The following is a 24,675-nucleotide window of genomic DNA, read 5'->3' on the forward strand; positions in this document are numbered from 1 at the left end:
GCTGTAGTGGTTTCAATGGGCACATGTCACTCTAATTTCACATCAGGAAGAAGAATTAACCAAAGGCACAGGAAGGCGCCCCAGAAGAAGAATAGGGCCTGAAGAACTCCTGTGGATATGAGGCAAGATCACAAAAATAAGAGCTGAAAAATAGAGCTAAGGGCCACTGCAATTCAAAAACCTGCAGAGTTATAAAGGCCAACTATTTTCCAAAAGTATATTGAGGTAAGGTTATGAAGAGGCACTGACAGCAAGGCAGAATTGCAGGAAACCGATTTCAGGAGGTAGACTGGAATTGCATTGAAAACATATGAAAAGACTCAGAACGTGGACAATGATGCACTTGGCCAAAAAGGACGTATGCGTTTTTTCCTGAATATATTCAGGAAGAGACGCATACGCCCTTTCTGGCCAACCAAGCAAGTTTGCAAAGGAAATCTGCACTACAATGAAGTCTCACTGCCCCCCGGTCAAAAGGGCTATCAGAAAAAAGTGTAAAATCCAGAAAGGCAGCACAGGCCATGGAGAACTGGGAGCCTTGTTATGCTGAGGGGCGGGATATAAATTGCCAACAGCCAATCTGGAGAAGTGTATGGTGTTTCCTGAAACATCTAAAAAACAAAGCAACAGAGCCTAGGGCACTTCCACTTATGGTGCTATAGCATAGGGAAATTAAAATCAAAAAGACACAGCCACACCAAAGTTTCGGACAGCTCTGTTTACAAGAACCTCGTTTACGGTATAAGTTCAATATCACAGAAAGCGAAAAATGGATAAAGAAGTTGTGGTACTTACATACAATGCAATATCACTCAGCAATGAAATCTATGTCCATCAGGCCAGTAGCAGAATAATGAGTGGATTCAGGTACAATGATTCTAAGTGAAATAAGTCATACAGAAAAAGAAACATCATAAGATATCACTACTACACGGAATGTAAACGTGGCTACACAGGAACTGAATTACAAAACAGAACAGGGTCTCAAATGTAGAAAACCAACTTATGCTTGCTTAAGGGGAAAGGTGAGTTGGGGTGCTGCATAAAACCAGAGATTGAAATTAGCACAGATACCATTCCATAAGCCAAATATGTAATAGACTAGAGCTACTCCTTGCTCAACGAAGTGGACTCAACACTCCATATTGAACGCCTAAGAATATACCTGACCAGTACGAATCTTAAAACCTATGGATTTATATGCCTCTGAAAGAGAATCAAGCATGTGTACAGCGGCATAAGCGCAGCAGTGATAGGATTGGTGAGGTTCGGTGAGCAAATGCAGACCCTTTGAAGTCATATTGCATGGTACCCATTCCATGGGTCTCAACTCTCCAGGTTTAAGGGATTCTTCCTTCAGTTACAACATGCATGTGGAACCCAGAGTATGATCCACCATGTGATCGGGAAACGTGTTCAAATGTGTCTCAGTTTTCGTCCCCTGGTACTCGGGTGCAACATTCCAGACGCTTTAATAACACTCTCCCCAATTGGAGAGTCAGTGCCTTTAAACTCCTGTTTGGCCCAGTTTGCAATTTCTGCGGAAGATGAACAGGAATAGGGAGAACCAATGAGAGACTAGCTGGAGGGGTCTGGACGGGCAAATTTAACTCTCATTTCCCACCAGGAAGAGGAATTAACCAAAGGCTCACCATGCCGTGCCGGAACCACACTAGGGCCTGAAGCAATCCTGCGGTGTTGTGGCTATCTCACAAGAAAGCGAGTTGAAGAAAGGAGCTCAGGGACACTGTAATTCACAAACCTGTGGAGTTATAAATGACAGCTATCGTCCAAAAATATATTGAAGTAAGGCTGCCAAGAGGACTTGAAAGCGGGGCAGAATTGCAGGAAACCGATTTCAGGAGGTAGACTGGAATTGCATGTAAAGCATAGGAAAAGAGGCAGAACGTCCACAATGATGCACTTGGCCAAAAAGGGCGTATGCGTTTTTTCCTGAGTATATTCAGGAAAAAACGCATACGCCCTTTTTGGCCAACCAAGCAAGCTTGCAAAGGAAATCTGCACTACAATGAAGTCTCAATGCCCCCCGGTCAAAAGGGCCATCTGAAAATAGAGTAAAATCCAGAAAGGCAGGACAGGCCACAGAGAACTGGGAGCCTTGTTATTCTGATGGGCGGGATGTAAATTGCCAACAGCCACTCTGGAGAAGTGAATGGTGTTTCCTGAAACATCTACAAAACAAAGCAACAAAGCCTAGGGCACTTCCACTTATGGTCCTATAGCTTAGGGAAATTAAAATCAAAAAGACACAGCCACCCCAAAGTTTGGGATGGCTCGGTTTACAAGAACCTCGTTTACGGTACAAGTTCAATATCGCAGAAAGCGAAAAATGGATAAAGAGGTTGTGGTAGTTACGTACAATGCAATATCACTCAGCAATGAAATCTGTGTCATCAGGCCCGTAGCAGCTTAATGAGTGGATTCAGGTACGATGATTCTAAGTGAAATAAGTCACAGAGAAAAAGAAACATCATAAGATATCACTACTACACGGAATGTAACCTTGGCTACACAGGAACTGAATTACAAAACAGAACAGGGTCTCAAATGTAGAAAACCAACTTATGCTTGCTTAAGGGGAAAGGTGAGTTGGGGTGCTGCATAAAACCAGATATTGAAATTGGCACAGATACCATTCCATAAGCCAAATATGTAATAGACATAGCTACACCTTGCTCAACGAAGTGGACACAACACCCCATATTAAACGCCTAAGAATATACCTGACTAGTAAGAATCTTAAAACCTATGGATTTATATGTCTCCGAAAGAGAATCAAGCGTGTGTACAGCGACATAAATGCAGCAGTGATAGGATTGGTGAAGTTCGGTGAGCAAATGCAGACCCTTTGAAGTCATATTGCATGGTACCCATTCCATGGATCTCAACTCTCCAGGTTTAAGGGATTCTTCCTTCAGCTAAAACATGCATGTGGAACCCAGAGTATGATCTACCGTGTGATCGGGAAATGTGTTCAAATGTGTCTCAGTTTTCGTCGCCTGGTACTCGGGTGCAACATTCCAGATGCTTTACTAACACTCTCCCCACTTGGAGAGTCAGTGCCTGTAACCTCCTCTTTGGCCCACTTTGCAATTTCTGCTGAAGATGAACAGCAATAGGCAGAACAAATGAGAGACTAGCTGGAGGTGTCTGGACGGGCAAATTTAACTCTCCTTTCCCACCAGGAAGAGGAATGAAGCAAAGGCTCAGCGTGCCATGCCGGAACCACTCTAGGGCCTGAAGCAATCCTGCAGTGTTGCGGGCAGCTCACAAGAAAGCGAGTTGAAGAAAGGAGCTCAGGGGCACTGTAATTCACAAACCTGCAGAGTTATAAATGAAAGTTATCGTCCAAAAATATATTGAAGTAAGGCTGCCAAGAGGACTTGAAAGCAGGGCAAAATTGCAGGAAACCGATTTCAGGAGGTACACAGGAATTGCATGTAAACCATAGGAAAGGAGGCAGAAAGTCCACAATGATGCACTTGGCCAAAAAGGGCGTATGCGTTTTTATCTGAATATGTTCAGGAAAAAACGCATACGCACTTTTTGGCCAACCAAGCAAGCTTGCAAAGGAAATCTGCACTACAATGTAGTCTCACTGCTCCCCGGTCAAAAGGGCCATCTGAAAAAAGTGTAAAAACCAGAAAGGTAGGACAGGCCATGGAGAACTGGGAGCCTTGTTATGCTGATGGGTGGAATGTAAATTGCCAACAGCCACTCTGGAGAAGTGTATGGTGTTTCCTGAAACATCTAAAAAACAAAGCAACAGAGCCTAGGGCACTTCCACTTATGTTCCTATAGCTTAGGGAAATTAAAATCAAAAAGACACAGCCACCCCAATGTTTGGGACCACTCTGTTTAAAAGAACCTCGTTTACGGTACAAGTTCAATATCACAGAAAGCGAAAAATGGATAAAGACGTTGTGGTACTTACGTACAATGCAATATCACTCAGCAATGAAATCTATGTCATCAGGCCCTTAGCAGCATAATGAGTGGATTCAGGTACGATGATTCTAAGTGAAATAAGTGACACAGAAAAAGAAACATCATAAGATATCACTACTACATGGAATGTAAACTTGGCTACACAGGAACTGAATTACAAAACAGAACAGGGTCTCAAATGTAGAAAACCAACTTATGCTTGCTGAAGGGGAAAGGTGGGTTGTGGTGCTGCATAAAACCAGAGATTGAAATTAGCACAGATACCGTTCCACAAACCAAATATGTAATAGACAAGAGCTACTCCTTGCTCAACGAAGTGGACTCAACACCCCATATTAAACGCCTAAGAATATACCTGACTAGTAAGAATTTGAAAACCTATTGATTTATATGTCTCCGAAACAGAATCAAGCATGTGTATAGCAGCATAAACGCAGCAGTGATAGGATTGGTGAGTTTCGGTGAGCAAATGCAGACCCTTTGAAGTCATATTGCATGGTACCCATTCCATGAGTCTCAACTCTCCAGGTTTAAGGGATTCTTCCTTCAGCTAAAACATGCATGTGGAACCCAGAGTATGATCCACCGTGTGATCGGGAAACGTGTTCAAATGTGTCTCAGTTTTCTCCCCTGGTACTCAGGTGCAACATTCAGGACGCTTTACTAACACTCTCCCCACTTGGAGAGTCAGTGCCTTTAACCTCCTGTTTTCCCAGTTTGCAATTTCTGCGGAAAATGAACAGGAATAGGGAGAAACAATGAGAGACCAGCTGGAGGTGTCTGGACGGGCAAATTTAACTCTCATTTCCCACCAGGAAGAGGAATTAACCAAAGACTCAGCGTGCCATGCCGGAACCACACTAGGGCCTGAGGCATTCCTGCGGTGTTGCGGCCAGCTCACAAGAAAGCGAGTTGAAGAAAGGAGCTCAGGGACACTGTAATTCACAAACCTGCAGAGTTATAAATGACAGCTATCATCCAAAAATATATTGAAGTAAGGCTGCCAAGAGGACTTGAAAGCAGGGCAGAATTGCAGGAAACCGATTGCAGGAGGTAGACTGGAATTGCATTTAAAGCATAGGAAAAGAGGCAGAATGTCCACAATGATGCACTTGGCCTAAAAGCGCGTATGCGTTTTTTCCTGAATATATTCAGGAAAAAACGAATACGCCCTTTTTGGTCAACCAAGCAAGCTTGCAAAGGAAATCTGCACTACAATGACGTCTCACTTCCCCCCGGTCAAAAGGGCCATCTGAAAAAAGTGTAAAATCCAGAAAGGCAGGACAGGCCATGGAGAACTGGGAGCCTTGTTATTCTGATGGGCGGGATGTAAATTGCCAACAGCCACTCTGGAGAAGTGTATGGTGTTTCCTGAAACATCTAAAAAACAAAGCAACAGAGCCTAGGGCACTTCCACTTATGGTCCTATAGCTTAGGGAAATTAAAATCAAAAAGACACAGCCACCCCAAAGTTTGGGACGGCTCTGTTTACAAGAACCTCGTTTACGGTACAAGTTCAATATCGCAGAAAGCGACAAATGGATAAAGAAGTTGTGGTACTTATGTACAATGCAATATCACTCAGCAATGAAATCTATGTCATCAGGCCCGTAGCAGCATAATGAGTGGATTCAGGTACGATGATTCTAAGTGAAATAAGTTACACAGAAAAAGAAACATCATAAGATATCACTAATACACGGAATGTAAACTTGGCTACACAGGAACTGAATTACAAAACAGAACAGGGTCTCAAATGTCGAAAACCAACTTATGCTTGCTTAAGGGGAAAGGTGAGTTGGGGTGCTGCATAAAACCAGAGATTGAAATTAGCACAGATACCATTCCATAAGCCAAATATGTAATAGACTAGAGCTACTCCGTGCTCAACGAAGTGGACTCAACACCCCATATTAAACGCCTAAGAATATACCTGACTAGTAAGAATCTTAAAAGCTATGGATTTATATGTCTCCGAAAGAGAATCAAGCGTGTGTACAGCGGCATAAACGCAGCAGTGATAGGATTGGTGAGGTTCGGTGAGCAAATGCAGACCCTTTGAAGTCATATTGCATGGTACCCATTCCATGGGTCTCAACTCTCCAGGTTTAAGGGATTCTTCCTTCAGCTAAAACATGCATGTGGAACCCAGAGTATGATCCACCATGTGTTCGGGAAACGTGTTCAAAAGTGTCTCAGTATTCGTCCCCTGGTACTCGGGTGCAACATTCCAGACACTTTACTAACACTCTCCCCACTTGGAGAGTCAGTGCCTTTAAACACCTGTTTGGCCCAGTTTGCAATTTCTGCGGAAAATGAACAGGAATAGGGAGAACCAATGAGAGACTAGCTGGAGGTGTCTGGATGGGCAAATTTAACTCTCATTTCCCACCAGGAAGAGGAATTAACCAAAGGCTCAGCGTGCCATGCCGGAACCACACTAGGGCCTGAAGCAATCCTGCAGTGTTGCGGCCAGCTCACAAGAAAGCGAGTTGAAGAAAGGAGCTCAGGGGCACTGTAATTCACAAACCTGCAGAGTTATAAATGACAGCTATCGTCCAAAAATATATTGAAGTAAGGCTGCCAAAGGACTTGAAAGCGGGGCAGAATTGCAGGAAACCGATTTCGGGAGGTAGACTGGAATTGCGTGTAAAGCATAGGAAAAGAGGCAGAACGTCCACAATGATGCACTTGGCCAAACAGGGCGTATGCGTTGTTTCCTGAATATATTCAGGAAAAAACGCATACACCCTGTTTGGCCAACCAAGCAAGCTTGCAAAGGAAATCTGCACTACAATGAAGTCTCACTGCCCCCCGGTCAAAAGGGACATCTGAAAAAAGTGTAAAATCCAGAAAGGCAGGACAGGCCATGGAGAACTGGGAGCCTTTTTATGCTGATGGGCGGGATGTAAATTGCCAAAAACCACTCTGGAGAAGTGACCGGTGTTTCCTGTAACATCTACAAAACAAAGCAACAGAGCCTAGGGCACTTCCACTTATGGTCCTATAGCTTAGGGAAATTAAAATCAAAAAGACACAGCCACCCCAAAGTTTGGGACGGCTCTGTTTAGAAGAACCTCGTTTACGGTACAAGTTCAATATCGCAGAAAGCGAAAAATGGATAAAGAAGTTGTGGTACTTACGTACAATGCAATATCACTCAGCAATGAAATCTATGTCATCAGGCCCGTAATAGCATAATGAGTGGATTCAGGTACGATGATTCTAAGTGAAATATGTCACAGAGAAAAAGAAACATAACAAGATATCAGTACTACACGGAATGTAAACTTGGCTACACAGGAACAGAATTACAAAACAGAACAGGGTCTCAAATGTAGAAAACCAACTTATGCTTGCTTAAGGGGAAAGGTGAGTTGGGGTGCTGCATAAAACCAGAGATTGAAATTAGCACAGATACCGTTCCATAAGCCAAATATGTAATAGACAAGAGCTACTCCTTGCTCAACGAAGTGGACTCAACACCCTATATTAAACGCCTAAGAATATACCTGACTAGTAAGAATCTTAAAACCTATGGATTTATATGTCTCCGAAAGAGAATCAAGCATGTGTACAGCGGCATATATGCAGCAGTGATAGTATTGCTGAGTTTCGGTGAGCAAATGCAGACCCTTTGAAGTCATATTGCATATTACCCTTTCCGAGGGTCTCAACTCTCCAGGTTTAAGGGATTCTTTCTTCAGCTAAAACATGCATGTGGAACCCAGAGTATGATCCACCGTGTGATCAGGAAACGTGTTCAAATGTGTCTCAGTTTTCGTCCCCTGGTACTCGGGTGCAACATTCCAGACGCTTTACTAACACTCTCCCCACTTGGAGAGTCAGTGCCTTTAACCTTCTGTTTGTCCCAGTTTGCAATTTCTGCGGAAAATGAACAGGAATAGGGAGAACCTATGAGAGACTAGCTGGAGGTGTCTGGACGGGCAAATTTAACTCTCATTTCCCACCAGGAAGAGGAATTAACCAAATGCTCAGTGTGCCGTGCCAGAACCACACTAAGGCCTGAAGCAATCCTGCGGTGTTGCGGCCAGCTCACAAGAAAGCGAGTTGAAGAAAGGAGATCAGGGGCACTGTCATTCACAAACCTGCAGAGTTATAAATGACAGCTATCGTCCAAAAATATATTGAAGTAAGTCTGCCAAAGGACTTGAAAGCGGGGCAGAATTGCAGGAAACTGATTTCAGGAGGTAGAATGGAATTGCATGTAAACATAGGAAAAGAGGCAGAACGTCCACAATGATGCACTTGCCCAAAAAGGGCGTGTGCGTTTTTTCCTGAATATATTCAGGAAAAAACGCACACGCCCTTTATGGCCAACCAAGCAAGCTTGCAAAGGAAATCTGCACTACAATGAAGTCTCACAGCCCCCCGGTCAAAAGGGCCATCTGAAAAAAGTGTAAAATCCAGAAAGGCAGGACAGGCCATGGAGAACTGGGAGCCTTGTTATGCTGATGGGCGGGATGTAAATTGCCAACAGCCACTCTGGAGAAGTGACGGGTGTTTCCTGAAACATCTACAAAACAAAGCAACAGAGCCTAGGGCACTTCCACTTATGGTCCTATAGCTTAGGGAAATTTAAATCAAAAAGACACAGCCACCCCAAGGTTTGGGATGGCTCTGTTTACAAGAACCTCCTTTACGGTACAAGTTCAATATCACAGAAAGCGAAAAATACATAAAGAAGTTGTGGTACTTACGTACAATGCAATATCACTCAGCAATGAAATCTATGTCATCAGGCCCATAGCAGCATAATGAGTGGATTCAGGTACGATGATTCTAAGTGAAATAAGTCACACGGAAAAAGAAACATCATAAGATATCACTACTACACGGAATGTAAACTTGGCTACACAGGAACTGAATTACAAAACAGAACAGGGTCTCAAATGTAGAAAACCAACTTATGCTTGCTTAAGCGGAAAGGTGAGTTGGGGTGCTGCATAAAACCAGACATTGAAATTAGCACAGATACCGTTAGATAAGCCAAATATGTAATAGACAAAAGCTACACCGTGCTCAACGAAGTGGACTCAACACCCCATATTAAACGCCTAAGAATATACCTGACTAGTAAGAATCTTAAAACCTATGGATTTATATGTGTCCGAAACAGAATCAAGCGTGTGTACAGCGGCATAAACGCAGCAGTGATAGGATTGGTGAGGTTCAGTGAGCAAATGCAGAACCTTTGAAGTCATATTGCATGGTACCCATTCCAGGGGTCCCAACTCACCAGGTTTAAGGGATTCTTCCTTCAGCAAAAACATGCATGTGGAACCCAGAGTATGATCCACCGTGTGATCGGGAAACGTGTTCAAACGTGTCTCAGTTTTCGTCCCCTGGTACTCGGGTGCAACATTCCAGACGCTTTACTAACACTCTCTCAACTTGGAGAGTCAGTGCCTTTAACCTCCTGTTTGGCCCAGTTTGCAATTTCTGCGGAAGATGAACAGGAATAGGGAGAACCAATGAGAGACTAGCTGGAGGTGTCTGGACGGGCAAATTTAACTCTCATTTCCCACCAGGAAGAGGAATTAACCAAAGGCTCAGCGTGCCATGCTGGAACCACACTAGGGCCTGAAGCAATCCTGCGGTGTTTCGGCCAACTCAGAAGTAAGCGAGTGGAAGAAAGGAGCTCAGGGGCACTGTAATTCACGAACATGCAGAGTTACAAGTGACAACTATCGTCCAAAAATATATTGAAGTAAGGCTGCCAAGAGGACTTGAAAGCGGGGCAGAATTGCAGGAAACCCATTTCAGGAGGTAGACTGGAATTGCATGTAAAGCATAGGAAAAGAGGCAGAAGGTCCACAATGATGCACTTGGCCAAAAAGTGCGTATGCGTTTTTCCTGAATATATTCAGGAAAAAACGCATACGCCCTTTCTGGCCAACCAAGCAAGCTTGCAAAGGAAATCCGCACTACAATGAAGTCTCAATTTCCCCCGGTCAAAAGGGGCATCTGAAAAAAGTGTAAAATCCAGAAAGGCAGGACAGGCCATGGAGAACTGGGAGCCTTGTTATGCTGATAGGTGGGATGTAAATTGACAACAGCCACTCTGGAGAAGTGTATGGTGTTTCCTGAAACATCTACAAAACAGAGCAACAGAGCCTAGGGCACTTCCACTTATGGTCCTATAGCTTAGGGAAATTAAAATCAAAAAGACACAGCCACCCCAAATTTTGGGACGGCTCTGTTTACAAGAACCTCGTTTACAGTAGAAGTTCAATATTGCAGAAAGCGAAAAATGGATAAAGAAGTTGTGGTTCTTACGTACAATGCAATATCACTCAGCAATGAAATCTATGTCATCAGGCCCATAACAGCATAATGAGTGGATTCAGGTACGATGATTCTAAGTGAAATAAGTCACACAGAAAAAGAAACATCACAAGATATCAGTACTACACGGAATGTAAACTTGGCTACACAGGAACTGAATTACAAAACAGAACAGGGTCTCAAATGTAGAAAACCAACTTATGCTTGCTTAAGGGGAAAGGTGAGTTGGGGTGCTGCATAAAACCAGAGACTGAAATTAGCACAGATACCGTTCCATAAGCCAAATATGTAATAGACAAGAGCTACTCCTTGCTCAACGAAGTGGACTCAACACCCTATATTAAACGCCTAAGAATATACGTGACTAGTAAGAATCTTAAAACCTATGGATTTATATGTCTCCGAAAGAGAATCAAGCATGTGTACAGCGGCATATATGCAGCAGTGATAGTATTGCTGAGGTTCGGTGAGCAAATGCAGACCCTTTGAAGTCATATTACATATTACCCTTTCCGAGGGTCTCAACTCTCCAGCTTTAAGTGATTCTTCCTTCAGCTAAAACATGCATGTGGAACCCAGAGTATGATCCACCGTGTGATCGGGAAACGTGTTCAAATGTGTCTCAGTTTTCGTCCCCTGGTACTCGGGTGCAACATTCCAGACGCTTTACTAACACTCTCCCCACTTGGAGAGTCAGTGCCTTTCACCTTCTGTTTGTCCCAGTTTGCAATTTCTGCGGAAAATGCACAGGAATAGGGAGAACCCATGAGAGACTAGCTGGAGGTGTCTGGACGGGCATATTTAACTCTCATTTCACACCAGGAAGAGGAATTAAACAAATGCTCAGTGTGCCGTTCCGGAACCACATTAAGGCCTGAAGCAATCCTGCGGTGTTGCGGCCAGCTCACAAGAAAGCGAGTTGAAGAAAGGAGATCAGGGGCACTGTCATTCACAAACCTGCAGAGTTATAAATGACACCTATCGTCCAAAAATATATTGAAGTAAGGCTGCCAAAGGACTTGAAAGCGGGGCAGAATTGCAGGAAACCGATTTCAGGAGGTAGAATGGAATTGCATGTAAAGCATAGGAAAAGAGGCAGAACGTCCACAATGATGCACTTGCCCAAAAAGGGCGTGTGCGTTTTTTCCTGAATATATTCAGGAAAAAACGCACACACCCTTTATGGCCAACCAAGCAAGCTTGAAAAGGAAATCTGCACTACAATGAAGTCTCACAGCCCCCGGTCAAAAGGGCCATCTGAAAAAAGTGTAAAGTCCAGAAAGGCAGGACAGGCCATGGAGAACTGGGAGCCTTGTTATGCTGATGGGCGGGATGTAAATTGCCAACAGCCACTCTGGAGAAGTGACCGGTGTTTCCTGAAACATCTACAAAACAAAGCAACAGAGCCTAGGGCACTTCCACTTATGGTCCTATAGCTTAGGGAAATTTAAATCAAAAAGACACAGCCACCCCAAGGTTTGGGACGGCTCTGTTTACAAGAACCTCCTTTACGGTACAAGTTCAATATCACAGAAAGCGAAAAATACATAAAGAAGTTGTGGTACTTACGTACAATGCAATATCACTCAGCAATGAAATCTATGTCATCAGGCCCATAGCAGCATAATGAGTGGATTCAGGTACGATGATTCTAAGTGAAATAAGTCACATGGAAAAAGAAACATCATAAGATATCACTACTACACGGAATGTAAACTTGGCTACACAGGAACTGAATTACAAAACAGAACAGGGTCTCAAATGTAGAAAACCAACTTATGCTTGCTTATGCGGAAAGGTGAGTTGGGGTGCTGCATAAAACCAGAGATTGAAATTAGCACAGATACCGTTAGATAAGCCAAATATGTAATAGACAAAAGCTACACCGTGCTCAACGAAGTGGACTCAACACCCTATATTAAACGCCTAAGAATATATCTGACTAGTAAGAATCTTAAAACCTATGGATATATATGTCTCCGAAAGAGAATCAAGCGTGTGTACAGCGGCATAAACGCAGCAGTGATAGGATTGGTGAGGTTCAGTGAGCAAATGCAGAACCTTTGAAGTCATATTGCATGGTACCCATTCCAGGGGTCCCAACTCTCCAGGTTTAAGGGATTCTTCCTTCAGCAAAAACATGCATGTGGAACCCAGAGTATGATCCACCGTGTGATCGGGAAACGTGTTCAAACGTGTCTCAGTTTTCGTCCCCTGGTACTCGGGTGCAACATTCCAGACGCTTTACTAACACTCTCCCAACTTGGAGAGTCAGTGCCTTTAACCTCCTGTTTGGCCCAGTTTGCAATTTCTGCGGAAGATGAACAGGAATAGGGAGAACCAATGAGAGACTAACTGGAGGTGTCTGGACGGGCAAATTTAACTCTCATTTCCCACCAGGAAGAGGAATTAAACAAAGCCTCAGCGTGCCATGCTGCAACCACACTAGGGCCTGAAGCAATCCTGCGGTGTTTCGGCCAACTCAGAAGTAAGCGAGTGGAAGAAAGGAGCTCAGGGGCACTGTAATTCATGAACATGCAGAGTTACAAATGACAGCTATCGTCCAAAAATATATTGAAGTAAGGCTGCCAAGAGGACTTGAAAGCGGGGCAGAATTGCAGGAAACCCATTTCAGGAGGTAGACTGGAATTGCATGTAAAGCATAGGAAAAGAGGCAGAACGTCCACAATGATGCACTTGGCCAAAAAGGGCGTATGCGTTTTTACCTGAATATGTTCAGGAAAAAACACATACGCCCTTTTTGGCCAACCAAGCAAGCTTGCAAAGGAAATCTGCACTACAATGTAGTCTCACTTCCCCCCGGTCAAAAGGGCCATCTGAAAAAAGTGTAAAATCCAGAAAGGCAGGACAGGCCATGGAGAACTGGGAGCCTTGTTATGCTGATGGGCGGGATGTAAATTGCCAACAGCCACTCTGGAGAAGGGAATGGTGTTTCCTGAAACATCTAAAAATCAAAGCAACAGAGCCTAGGGCACTTCCACTTATGGTCCTATAGCTTAGGGAAATTAAAATCAAAAAGACACAGCCACCCCAAGGTTTGGGACGGCTCTGTTTACAAGAACCTCGTTTAGGGTACAAGTTCAATATCACAGAAAGCGAAAATTGGATAAAGACGTTGTGGTACTTACGTACAATGTAATATCAATCAGCAATGAAATCTATGTCATCAGGCCCTTAGCAGCATAATGAGTGGATTCAGGTACGATGATTCTAAGTGAAATAAGTCACAGAGAAAAAGAAACATCATAAGATATCACTACTACACGGAATGTAAACTTGGCTACACAGGAACTGAATTACAAAACAGAACAGGGTCTCAAATGTAGAAAACCAACTTATGCTTGCTTAAGGGGAAAGGTGAGTTGTGGTGCTACATAAAACCAGAGATTGAAATTAGCACAGATACCGTTCCATAAGCCAAATATGTAATAGACAAGAGCTACTCCTTGCTCAACGAAGTGGACTCAACACCCCATATTAAACGCCTAAGAATATATCTGACTAGTAAGAATCTTAAAACCTATGGATTTATATGTCTCCGAAAGAGAATCAAGCGTGTGTACAGCGGCATAAACGCAGCAGTGATAGGATTGGTGAGGTTCGGTGAGCAAATGCAGCCCCTTTGAAGTCCTATTGCATGGTACCCATTCCATGAGTCTCAACTCTCCAGGTTTAAGGGATTCTTCCTTCAGCTAAAACATGCATGTGGAACCCAGAGTATGATCCACCGTGTGATCGGGAAACGTGTTCAAATGTGTCTCAGTTTTCTCCCCTGGTACTCAGGTGCAACATTCAGGACGCTTTACTAACACTCTCCCCACTTGGAGAGTCAGTCCCTTTAACCTCCTGTTTGGCCCAGTTTGCAATTTCTGCTGAAGATGAACAGCAATAGGGAGAACAAATGAGAGACTAGCTGGAGGTGTCTGGATGGGCAAATTTAACTCTCCTTTCCCACCAGGAAGAGGAATGAAGCAAAGGCTCAGCGTGCCATGCCGGAACCACTCTAGGGCCTGAAGCAATCCTGCAGTGTTGCGGGCAGCTCACAAGAAAGCGAGTTGAAGAAAGGAGCTCAGGGGCACTGTAATTCACAAATCTGCAGAGTTATAAATGAAAGTTATCGTCCAAAAATATATTGAAGTAAGGCTGCCAAGAGGACTTGAAAGCAGGGCAGAATTGCAGGAAAGCGATTTCAGGATGTACACAGGAATTGCATGTAAACCATAGGAAAGGAGGCAGAAAGTCCACAATGATGCACTTGGCCAAAAAGGGCGTATGCGTTTTTATCTGAATATGTTCAGGAAAAAACGAATACGCCCTTTTTGGTCAACCAAGCAAGCTTGCAAAGGAAATCTGCACTACAATGACGTCTCACTTCCCCCCGGTCAAAAGGGCCATCTGAAAAAAGTGTAAAATCCAGAAAGGCAGGACAGGCCATGGAGAACTGGGAGCCATGTTATTCTGATGGGCGGGATGTAAATTGCCAACAGCCACTCTGGAGAAGTGTATGGTGTTTCCTGAAACATCTAAAAAACAAAGGAAAAGAGCCTAGGGCACTTCCACTTATGGTCCTATAGCTTAGGGAAATTAAAATCAAAAAGACACAGCCACCCCAAAGTTTGGGACGGCTCTGTTTACAAGAACCTCGTTTACGGTACAAGTTCAATATCGCAGAAAGCGACAAATGGATAAAGAAGTTGTGGTACTTATGTACAATGCAATATCACTCAGCAATGAAATCTATGTCATCAGGCCCGTAGCAGCATAATGAGTGGATTCAGGTACGATGATTCTAAGTGAAATAAGTTACACAGAAAAAGAAACATCATAAGATATCACTAATACACGGAATGTAAACTTGGCTACACAGGAACTGAATTACAAAACAGAACAGGGTCTCAAATGTCGAAAACCAACTTATGCTTGCTTAAGGGGAAAGGTGAGTTGGGGTGCTGCATAAAACCAGAGATTGAAATTAGCACAGATACCATTCCATAAGCCAAATATGTAATAGACTAGAGCTACTCCGTGCTCAACGAAGTGGACTCAACACCCCATATTAAACGCCTAAGAATATACCTGACTAGTAAGAATCTTAAAAGCTATGGATTTATATGTCTCCGAAAGAGAATCAAGCGTGTGTACAGCGGCATAAACGCAGCAGTGATAGGATTGGTGAGGTTCGGTGAGCAAATGCAGCCCCTTTGAAGTCCTATTGCATGGTACCCATTCCATGAGTCTCAACTCTCCAGGTTTAAGGGATTCTTCCTTCAGCTAAAACATGCATGTGGAACCCAGAGTATGATCCACCGTGTGATCGGGAAACGTGTTCAAATGTGTCTCAGTTTTCTCACCTGGTACTCAGGTGCAACATTCAGGACGCTTTACTAACACTCTCCCCACTTGGAGAGTCAGTCCCTTTAACCTCCTGTTTGGCCCAGTTTGCAATTTCTGCTGAAGATGAACAGCAATAGGGAGAACAAATGAGAGACTAGCTGGAGGTGTCTGGACGGGCAAATTTAACTCTCCTTTCCCACCAGGAAGAGGAATGAAGCAAAGGCTCAGCGTGCCATGCCGGAACCACTCTAGGGCCTGAAGCAATCCTGCAGTGTTGCGGGCAGCTCACAAGAAAGCGAGTTGAAGAAAGGAGCTCAGGGGCACTGTAATTCACAAATCTGCAGAGTTATAAATGAAAGTTATCGTCCAAAAATATATTGAAGTAAGGCTGCCAAGAGGACTTGAAAGCAGGGCAGAATTGCAGGAAAGCGATTTCAGGATGTACACAGGAATTGCATGTAAAGCATAGGAAAAGAGGCAGAACGTCCACAATGATGCACTTGGCCAAAAAGGGCGTATGCGTTTTTTCCTGAATATATTCAGGAAAAAACGCATACGCCCTTTTTGGCCAACCAAGCAAGCTTGCAAAGGAAATCTCCACTACAATGAAGTCTCACTGCACCCCGGTCAAAAGGGCCATCTGAAAAAAGTGTAAAATCCAGAAAGGCAGGACAGGCCATGGAGAACTGGGAGCCTTGTCATGCTGATGGGCGGGATGTAAATTGCCAACAGCCACTCTGGAGAAGTCTATGGTGTTTCCTGAAACATCTAAAAACAAAGCAACAGAGCCTAGGGCACTTCCACTTATGGTCCTATAGCTTAGGGAAATTAAAATAAAAAAGACACAGCCACCCCAAAGTTTGGGACGGCTCTGTTTACAAGAACCTCGTTTATGGTACAAGTTCAATATCACAGAAAGCGAGAAATGGATAAAGAAGTTGTGGTACTTACGTACAATGCAATATCACTCAGCAATGAAATCTATGTCATCAGGCCCATAGCAGCATAATGAGTGGATTCAGGTACGATGATTCTAAGTGAAATAAGTCACACAGAAAAAGAAACATCATAAGATATCTCTAATACACGGAATGTAAGCTTGGCTACACAGGAACTAAATTACAAAACAGAACAGGGTCTCAAATGTCGAAAACCAACTTATGCTTGCTTAAGGGGAAAGGTGAGTTGGGGTGCTGCATAAAACCAGAGATTGAAATGAGCACAGATACCGTTCCATAAGCCAAATATGTAATAGAGAAGAGCTACTCCTTGCTCAACGAAGTGGACTCAACACCCCATATTAAACGCATAACAATATACCTGACTAGTAAGAATCTTAAAACCTATGGATTTATATGTCTCCAAAAGAGAATCAAGCATGTGTACAGCGGCATATATGCAGCAGTGATAGTATTGCTGAGGTTCGGTGAGCAAATGCAGACCCTTTGAAGTCATATTGCGTATTACCCTTTCCGAGTGTCTCAACTCTCCAGGTTTAAGGGATTCTTCCTTCAGCTAAAACATGCATGTGGAACCCAGAGTATGATCCACCGTGTGATCAGGAAACGTGTTCAAATGTGTCTCAGTTTTCGTCCCCTGGTACTCGGGTGCAACATTCCAGACGCTTTACTAACACTCTCCCCACTTGGAGAGTCAGTGCCTTTAACCTTCTGTTTGTCCCAGTTTGCAATTTCTGCGGAAAATGAACAGGAATAGGGAGAACCTATGAGAGACTAGCTGGAGGTGTCTGGACGGGCAAATTTAACTCTCATTTCCCACCAGGAAGAGGAATTAACCAAATGCTCAGTGTGCGGTGCCAGAACCACACTAAGGCCTGAAACAATCCTGCGGTGTTGCGGCCAGCTCACAAGAAAGCGAGTTGAAGAAAGGAGATCAGGGGCACTGTCATTCACAAACCTGCAGAGTTATAAATGACAGCTATCTTCCAAAAATATATTGAAGTAAGGCTGCCAAAGGACTTGAAAGCGGGGCAGAATTGCAGGAAACCGATTTCAGGAGGTAGAATGGAATTGCATGTAAAGCATAGGAAAAGAGGCAGAACGTCCACAATGATGCACTTGCCCAAAAAGGGCGTGTGCGTTTTTTCCTGAATATATTCAGGAAAAAACGCACACGCCCTTTATGGCCAACCAAGCAAGCTTGAAAAGGAAATCTGCACTACAATGAAGTCTCACAGCCCCCCGGTCAAAAGGGCCATCTGAAAAAAGTGTAAAGTCCAGAAAGGCAGGACAGGCCATGGAGAACTGGGAGCCTTGTTATGCTGATGGGCGGGATGTAAATTGCCAACAGCCACTCTGGAGAAGTGACCGGTGTTTCCTGAAACATCTACAAAACAAAGCAACAGAGCCTAGGGCACTTCCACTTATGGTCCTATAGCTTAGGGAAATTTAAATCAAAAAGACACAGCCACCCCAAGGTTTGGGATGGCTCTGTTTACAAGAACCTCCTTTACGGTACAAGTTCAATATCACAGAAAGCGAAAAATACATAAAGAAGTTGTGGTACTTACGTACAATGCAATATCACTCAGCAATGAAATCTATGTCATCAGGCCCATAGCAGCATAATGAGTGGATTCAGGTACGATGATTCTAAGTGAAATAAGTCACACGGAGAAAGAAACATCATAAGATATCACTACTACACGGAATGTAAACTTGGCTACACAGGAACTGAATTACAAAACAGAACAGGGTCTCAAATGTAGAAAACCAACTTATGCTTGCTTAAGCGGAAAGGTGAGTTGGGGTGCTGCATAAAACCAGAGATTGAAATTAGCACAGATACCGTTAGATAAGCCAAATATGTAATAGACAAAAGCTACACCGTGCTCAACGAAGTGGACTCAACACCCCATATTAAACGCCTAAGAATATACCTGACTAGTAAGAATCTTAAAACCTATGGATTTATATGTCTCCGAAACAGAATCAAGCATGTGTACAGCGGCATAAACGCAGCAGTGATAGGATTGGTGAGGTTCAGTGAGCAAATGCAGAACCTTTGAAGTCATATTGCATGGTACCCATTCCAGGGGTCCCAACTCTCCAGGTTTAAGGGATTCTTCCTTCAGCAAAAACATGCATGTGGAACCCAGAGTATGATCCACCGTGTGATCGGGAAACGTGTTCAAACGTGTCTCAGTTTTCGTCCCCTGGTACTCGGGTGCAACATTCCAGACGCTTTACTAACACTCTCCCAACTTGGAGAGTCAGTGCCTTTAACCTCCTGTTTGGCCCAGTTTGCAATTTCTGCGGAAGATGAACAGGAATAGGGAGAACCAATGAGAGACTAGCTGGAGGTGTCTGGACGGGCAAATTTAACTCTCATTTCCCACCAGGAAGAGGAATTAACCAAAGGCTCAGCGTGCCATGCTGGAACCACACTAGGGCCTGAAGCAATCCTGCGGTGTTTCGGCCAACTCAGAAGTAAGCGAGTGGAAGAAAGGAGCTCAGGGGCACTGTAATTCACGAACATGCAGAGTTACAAGTGACAGCTATCGTCCAAAAATATATTGAAGTAAGGCTGCCAAGAGGACTTGAAAGCGGGGCAGAATTGCAGGAAACCCATTTCAGGAGGTAGACTGGAATTGCATGTAAAGCATAGGAAAAGAGGCAGAAGGTCCACAATGATGCACTTGGCCAAAAAGTGCGTATGCGTTTTTCCTGAATATATTCAGGAAAAACGCATACGCCCTTTCTGGCCAACCAAGCAAGCTTGCAAAGGAAATCCGCACTACAATGAAGTCTCAATTTCCCCCGGTCAAAAGGGGCATCTGAAAAAAGTGTAAAATCCAGAAAGGCAGGACAGGCCATGGAGAACTGGGAGCCTTGTTATGCTGATAGGTGGGATGTAAATTGACAACAGCCACTCTGGAGAAGTGTATGGTGTTTCCTGAAACATCTACAAAACAGAGCAACAGAGCCTAGGGCACTTCCACTTATGGTCCTATAGCTTAGGGAAATTAAAATCAAAAAGACACAGCCACCCCAAAGTTTGGGACGGCTCTGTTTACAAGAACCTCGTTTACAGTAGAAGTTCAATATTGCAGAAAGCGAAAAATGGATAAAGAAGTTGTGGTACTTACGTACAATGCAATATCACTCAGCAATGAAATCTATGTCATCAGGCCCGTAACAGCATAATGAGTGGATTCAGGTACGATGATTCTAAGTGAAATAAGTCACACAGAAAAAGAAACATCACAAGTTATCAGTACTACATGGAATGTAAACTTGGCTACACAGGAACTGAATTACAAAACAGAACAGGGTCTCAAATGTAGAAAACCAACTTATGCTTGCTTAAGGGGAAAGGTGAGTTGGGGTGCTGCATAAAACCAGAGATTGAAATTAGCACAGATACCGTTCCATAAGCCAAATATGTAATAGACAAGAGCTACTCCTTGCTCAACGAAGTGGACTCAACACCCTATATTAAACGCCTAAGAATATACCTGACTAGTAAGAATCTTAAAACCTATGGATTTATATGTCTCCGAAAGAGAATCAAGCATGTGTACAGCGGCATATATGCAGCAGTGATAGTATTGCTGAGGTTCGGTGAGCAAATGCAGACCCTTTGAAGTCATATTGCATATTACCCTTTCCGAGGGTCTCAACTCTCCAGGTTTAAGGGATTCTTCCTTCAGCTAAAACATGCATGTGGAACCCAGAGTATGATCCACCGTGTGATCGGGAAACGTGTTCAAATGTGTCTCAGTTTTCTCCCCTGGTACTCAGGTGCAACATTCAGGACGCTTTACTAACACTCTCCCCACTTGGACAGTCAGTCCCTTTAACCTCCTGTTTGGCCCAGTTTGCAATTTCTGCTGAAGATGAACAGCAATAGGGAGAACAAATGAGAGACTAGCTGGAGGTGTCTGGACGGGCAAATTTAACTCTCCTTTCCCACCAGGAAGAGGAATGAAGCAAAGGCTCAGCGTGCCATGCCGGAACCACTCTAGGGCCTGAAGCAATCCTGCAGTGTTGCGGGCAGCTCACAAGAAAGCGAGTTGAAGAAAGGAGCTCAGGGGCACTGTAATTCACAAATCTGCAGAGTTATAAATGAAAGTTATCGTCCAAAAATATATTGAAGTAAGGCTGCCAAGAGGACTTGAAAGCAGGGCAGAATTGCAGGAAAGCGATTTCAGGATGTACACAGGAATTGCATGTAAACCATAGGAATGGAGGCAGAAAGTCCACAATGATGCACTTGGCCAAAAAGGGCGTATGCGTTTTTTCCTGAATATATTCAGGAAAAAACGCATACGCACTTTTTGGCCAACCAAGCAAGCTTGCAAAGGAAATCTGCACTACAATGTAGTCTCACTGCTCCCCGGCCAAAAGGGCCATCTGAAAAAAGTGTAAAATCCAGAAAGGCAGGACAGGCCATGGAGAACTGGGAGCCTTGTCATGCTGATGGGTGGAATGTAAATTGCCAACAGCCACTCTGGAGAAGTGTACGGTGTTTCCTGAAACATCTAAAAAACAAAGCAACAGAGCCTAGGGCACTTCAACTTATGTTCCTATAGCTTAGGGAAATTAAAATCAAAAAGACACAGCCACCCCAATGTTTGGGACCGCTCTGTTTAAAAGAACCTCATTTACGGTACAAGTTCAATATCACAGAAAGCGAAAAATGGATAAAGACGTTGTGGTACTTACGTACAATGCAATATCACTCAGCAATGAAATCTATGTCATCAGGCCCTTAGCAGCATAATGAGTGGATTCAGGTACGATGATTCTAAGTGAAATAAGTCACACAGAAAAAGAAACATCATAAGATATCACTACTACACGGAATGTAAACTTGGCTACACAGGAACTGAATTACAAAACAGAACAGTGTCTCAAATGTAGAAAACCAACTTATGCTTGCTTAAGGGGAAAGGTGAGTTGTGGTGCTGCATAAAACCAGAGATTGAAATTAGCACAGATACAGTTCCACAAACGAAATATGTAATAGACAAGAGCTACTCCTTGCTCAACGAAGTGGACTCAACACCCCATATTAAACGCCTAAGAATATACCTGACTAGTAAGAATTTGAAAACCTATGGATTTATATGTCTCCAAAACAGAATCAAGCATGTGTACAGCGGCATAAACACAGCAGTGATGGGATTGGGGAGGTTCGGTGAGCAAATGCAGACCCTTTGAAGTCATATTGCATGGTACCCATTCCATGAGTCTCAACTCTACAGGTTTAAGGGATTCTTCCTTCAGCTAAAACATGCATGTGGAACCCAGAGTATGATCCACCGTGTGATCGGGAAACGTGTTCAAATGTGTCTCAGTTTTCTCCCCTGGTATTCAGGTGCAACATTCAGGACGCTTTACTAACACTCTCCCCACTTGGAGAGTCAGTGCCTTTAACCTCCAGTTTTCCCAGTTTGCAATTTCTGCGGAAAATAAACAGGAATAGGGAGAAACAATGAGAGACCAGCTGGAGGTGTCTGGACGGGCAAATTTAACTCTCCTTTCCCACCAGGAAGAGGAATTAACCAAAGGCTCAGCGTGCCATACCGGAACCACACTAGGGCCTGAGGCATTCCTGCGGTGTTGCGGCCAGCTCACAAGAAAGTGAGTTGAAGAAAGGAGCTCAGGGGCACTGTAATTCACAAACCTGCAGAGTTATAAATGACAGCTATCATCCAAAAATATATTGAAGTAAGGCTGCCAAGAGGACTTGAAAGCGGGGCAGAATTGCAGGAAACCGATTTCAGGAGGTAGACTGGAATTGCATTTAAAGCATAGGAAAAGAGGCAGAATGTCCACAATGATGCACTTGGCCTAAAAGCGCGTATGCGTTTTCTCCTGAATATATTCAGGAAAAAACGAATACGCCCTTTTTGGTCAACCAAGCAAGCTTGCAAAGGAAATCTGCACTACAATGACGTCTCACTTCCCCCCGGTCAAAAGGGCCATCTGAAAAAAGTGTAAAATCCAGAAAGGCAGGACAGGCCATGGAGAACTGGGAGCCTTGTTATTCTGATGGGCGGTATGTAAATTGCCAACAGCCACTGTGGAGAAGTGTATGGTGTTTCCTGAAACATCTAAAAAACAAAGCAACAGAGCCTAGGGCACTTCCACTTATGGTCCTATAGCTTAGGGAAATTAAAATCAAAAAGACACAGCCACCCCAAAGTTTGGGACGGCTCTGTTTACAAGAACCTCGTTTACGGTACAAGTTCAATATCGCAGAAAGCGAAAAATGGATAAAGAAGTTGTGGTACTTATGTACAATGCAATATCACTCAGCAATGAAATCTATGTCATCAGGCCCGTAGCAGCATAATGAGTGGATTCAGGTACGATGATTCTAAGTGAAATAAGTTACACAGAAAAAGAAACATCATAAGATATCACTAATACACGGAATGTAAACTTGGCTACACAGGAACTGAATTACAAAACAGAACAGGGTCTCAAATGTCGAAAACCAACTTATGCTTGCTTAAGGGGAAAGGTGAGTTGGGGTGCTGCATAAAACCAGAGATTGAAATTAGCACAGATACCATTCCATAAGCCAAATATGTAATAGACTAGAGCTACTCCGTGCTCAACGAAGTGGACTCAACACCCCATATTAAACGCCTAAGAATATACCTGACTAGTAAGAATCTTAAAAGCTATGGATTTATATGTCTCCGATAGAGAATCAAGCGTGTGTACAGCGGCATAAACGCAGCAGTGATAGGATTGGTGAGGTTCGGTGAGCAAATGCAGACCCTTTGAAGTCATATTGCATGGTACCCATTCCATGGGTCTCAACTCTCCAGGTTTAAGGGATTCTTCCTTCAGCTAAAACATGCATGTGGAACCCAGAGTATGATCCACCATGTGTTCGGGAAACGTGTTCAAATGTGTCTCAGTTTTCGTCCCCTGGTACTCGGGTGCAACATTCCAGACACTTTACTAACACTCTCCCCACTTGGAGAGTCAGTGCCTTTAAACACCTGTTTGGCCAAGTTTGCAATTTCTGCGGAAAATGAACAGGAATAGGGAGAACCAATGAGAGACTAGCTGGAGGTGTCTGGACGGGCAAATTTAACTCTCATTTCCCACCAGGAAGAGGAATTAACCAAAGGCTCAGCGTGCCATGCCGGAACCACACTAGGGCCTGAAGCAATCCTGCAGTGTTGCGGCCAGCTCACAAGAAAGCGAGTTGAAGAAAGGAGCTCAGGGGCACTGTAATTCACAAACCTGCAGAGTTATAAATGACAGCTATCGTCCAAAAATATATTGAAGTAAGGCTGCCAAAGGACTTGAAAGCGGGGCAGAATTGCAGGAAACTGATTTCAGGAGATAGACTGGAATTGCGTGTAAAGCATAGGAAAAGAGGCAGAACGTCCACAATGATGCACTTGCCCAAAAAGGGCGTGTGCGTTTTTTCCTGAATATATTCAGGAAAAAACGCACACGCCCTTTATGGCCAACCAAGCAAGCTTGCAAAGGAAATCTGCACTACAATGAAGTCTCACAGCCCCCTGGTCAAAAGGGCCATCTGAAAAAAGTGTAAAATCCAGAAAGGCAGGACAGGCCATGGAGAACTGGGAGCCTTGTTATGCTGATGGGCGGGATGTAAATTGCCAACAGCCACTGTGGAGAAGTGTATGGTGTTTCCTGAAACATCTACAAAACAAAGCAACAGAGCCTAGGGCACTTCCACTTATGGTCCTATAGCTTAGGGAAATTAAAATCAAAAAGACACAGCCACCCCAAAGTTTGGGAAGGCTCTGTTTACAAGAACCTCGTTTACGGTACAAGTTCAATATCACAGAAAGCGAAAAATGGATAAAGAAGTTGTGGTACTTACGTACAATGCAATATCACTCAGCAATGAAATCTATGTCATCAGGCCCATAGCAGCATAATGAGTGGATTCACGTACATGATTCTAAGTGAAATAAGTCACACGGAAAAAGAAACATCATAAGATATCACTACTACACGGAATGTAATCTTGGCTACACAGGAACTGAATTACAAAACAGAACAGGGTCTCAAATGTAGA

The sequence above is a fragment of the Orcinus orca genome, chromosome 2 (assembly GCF_937001465.1).
Source record: "Orcinus orca chromosome 2, mOrcOrc1.1, whole genome shotgun sequence".
In the NCBI taxonomy this organism is placed as follows: domain Eukaryota; kingdom Metazoa; phylum Chordata; class Mammalia; order Artiodactyla; family Delphinidae; genus Orcinus; species Orcinus orca.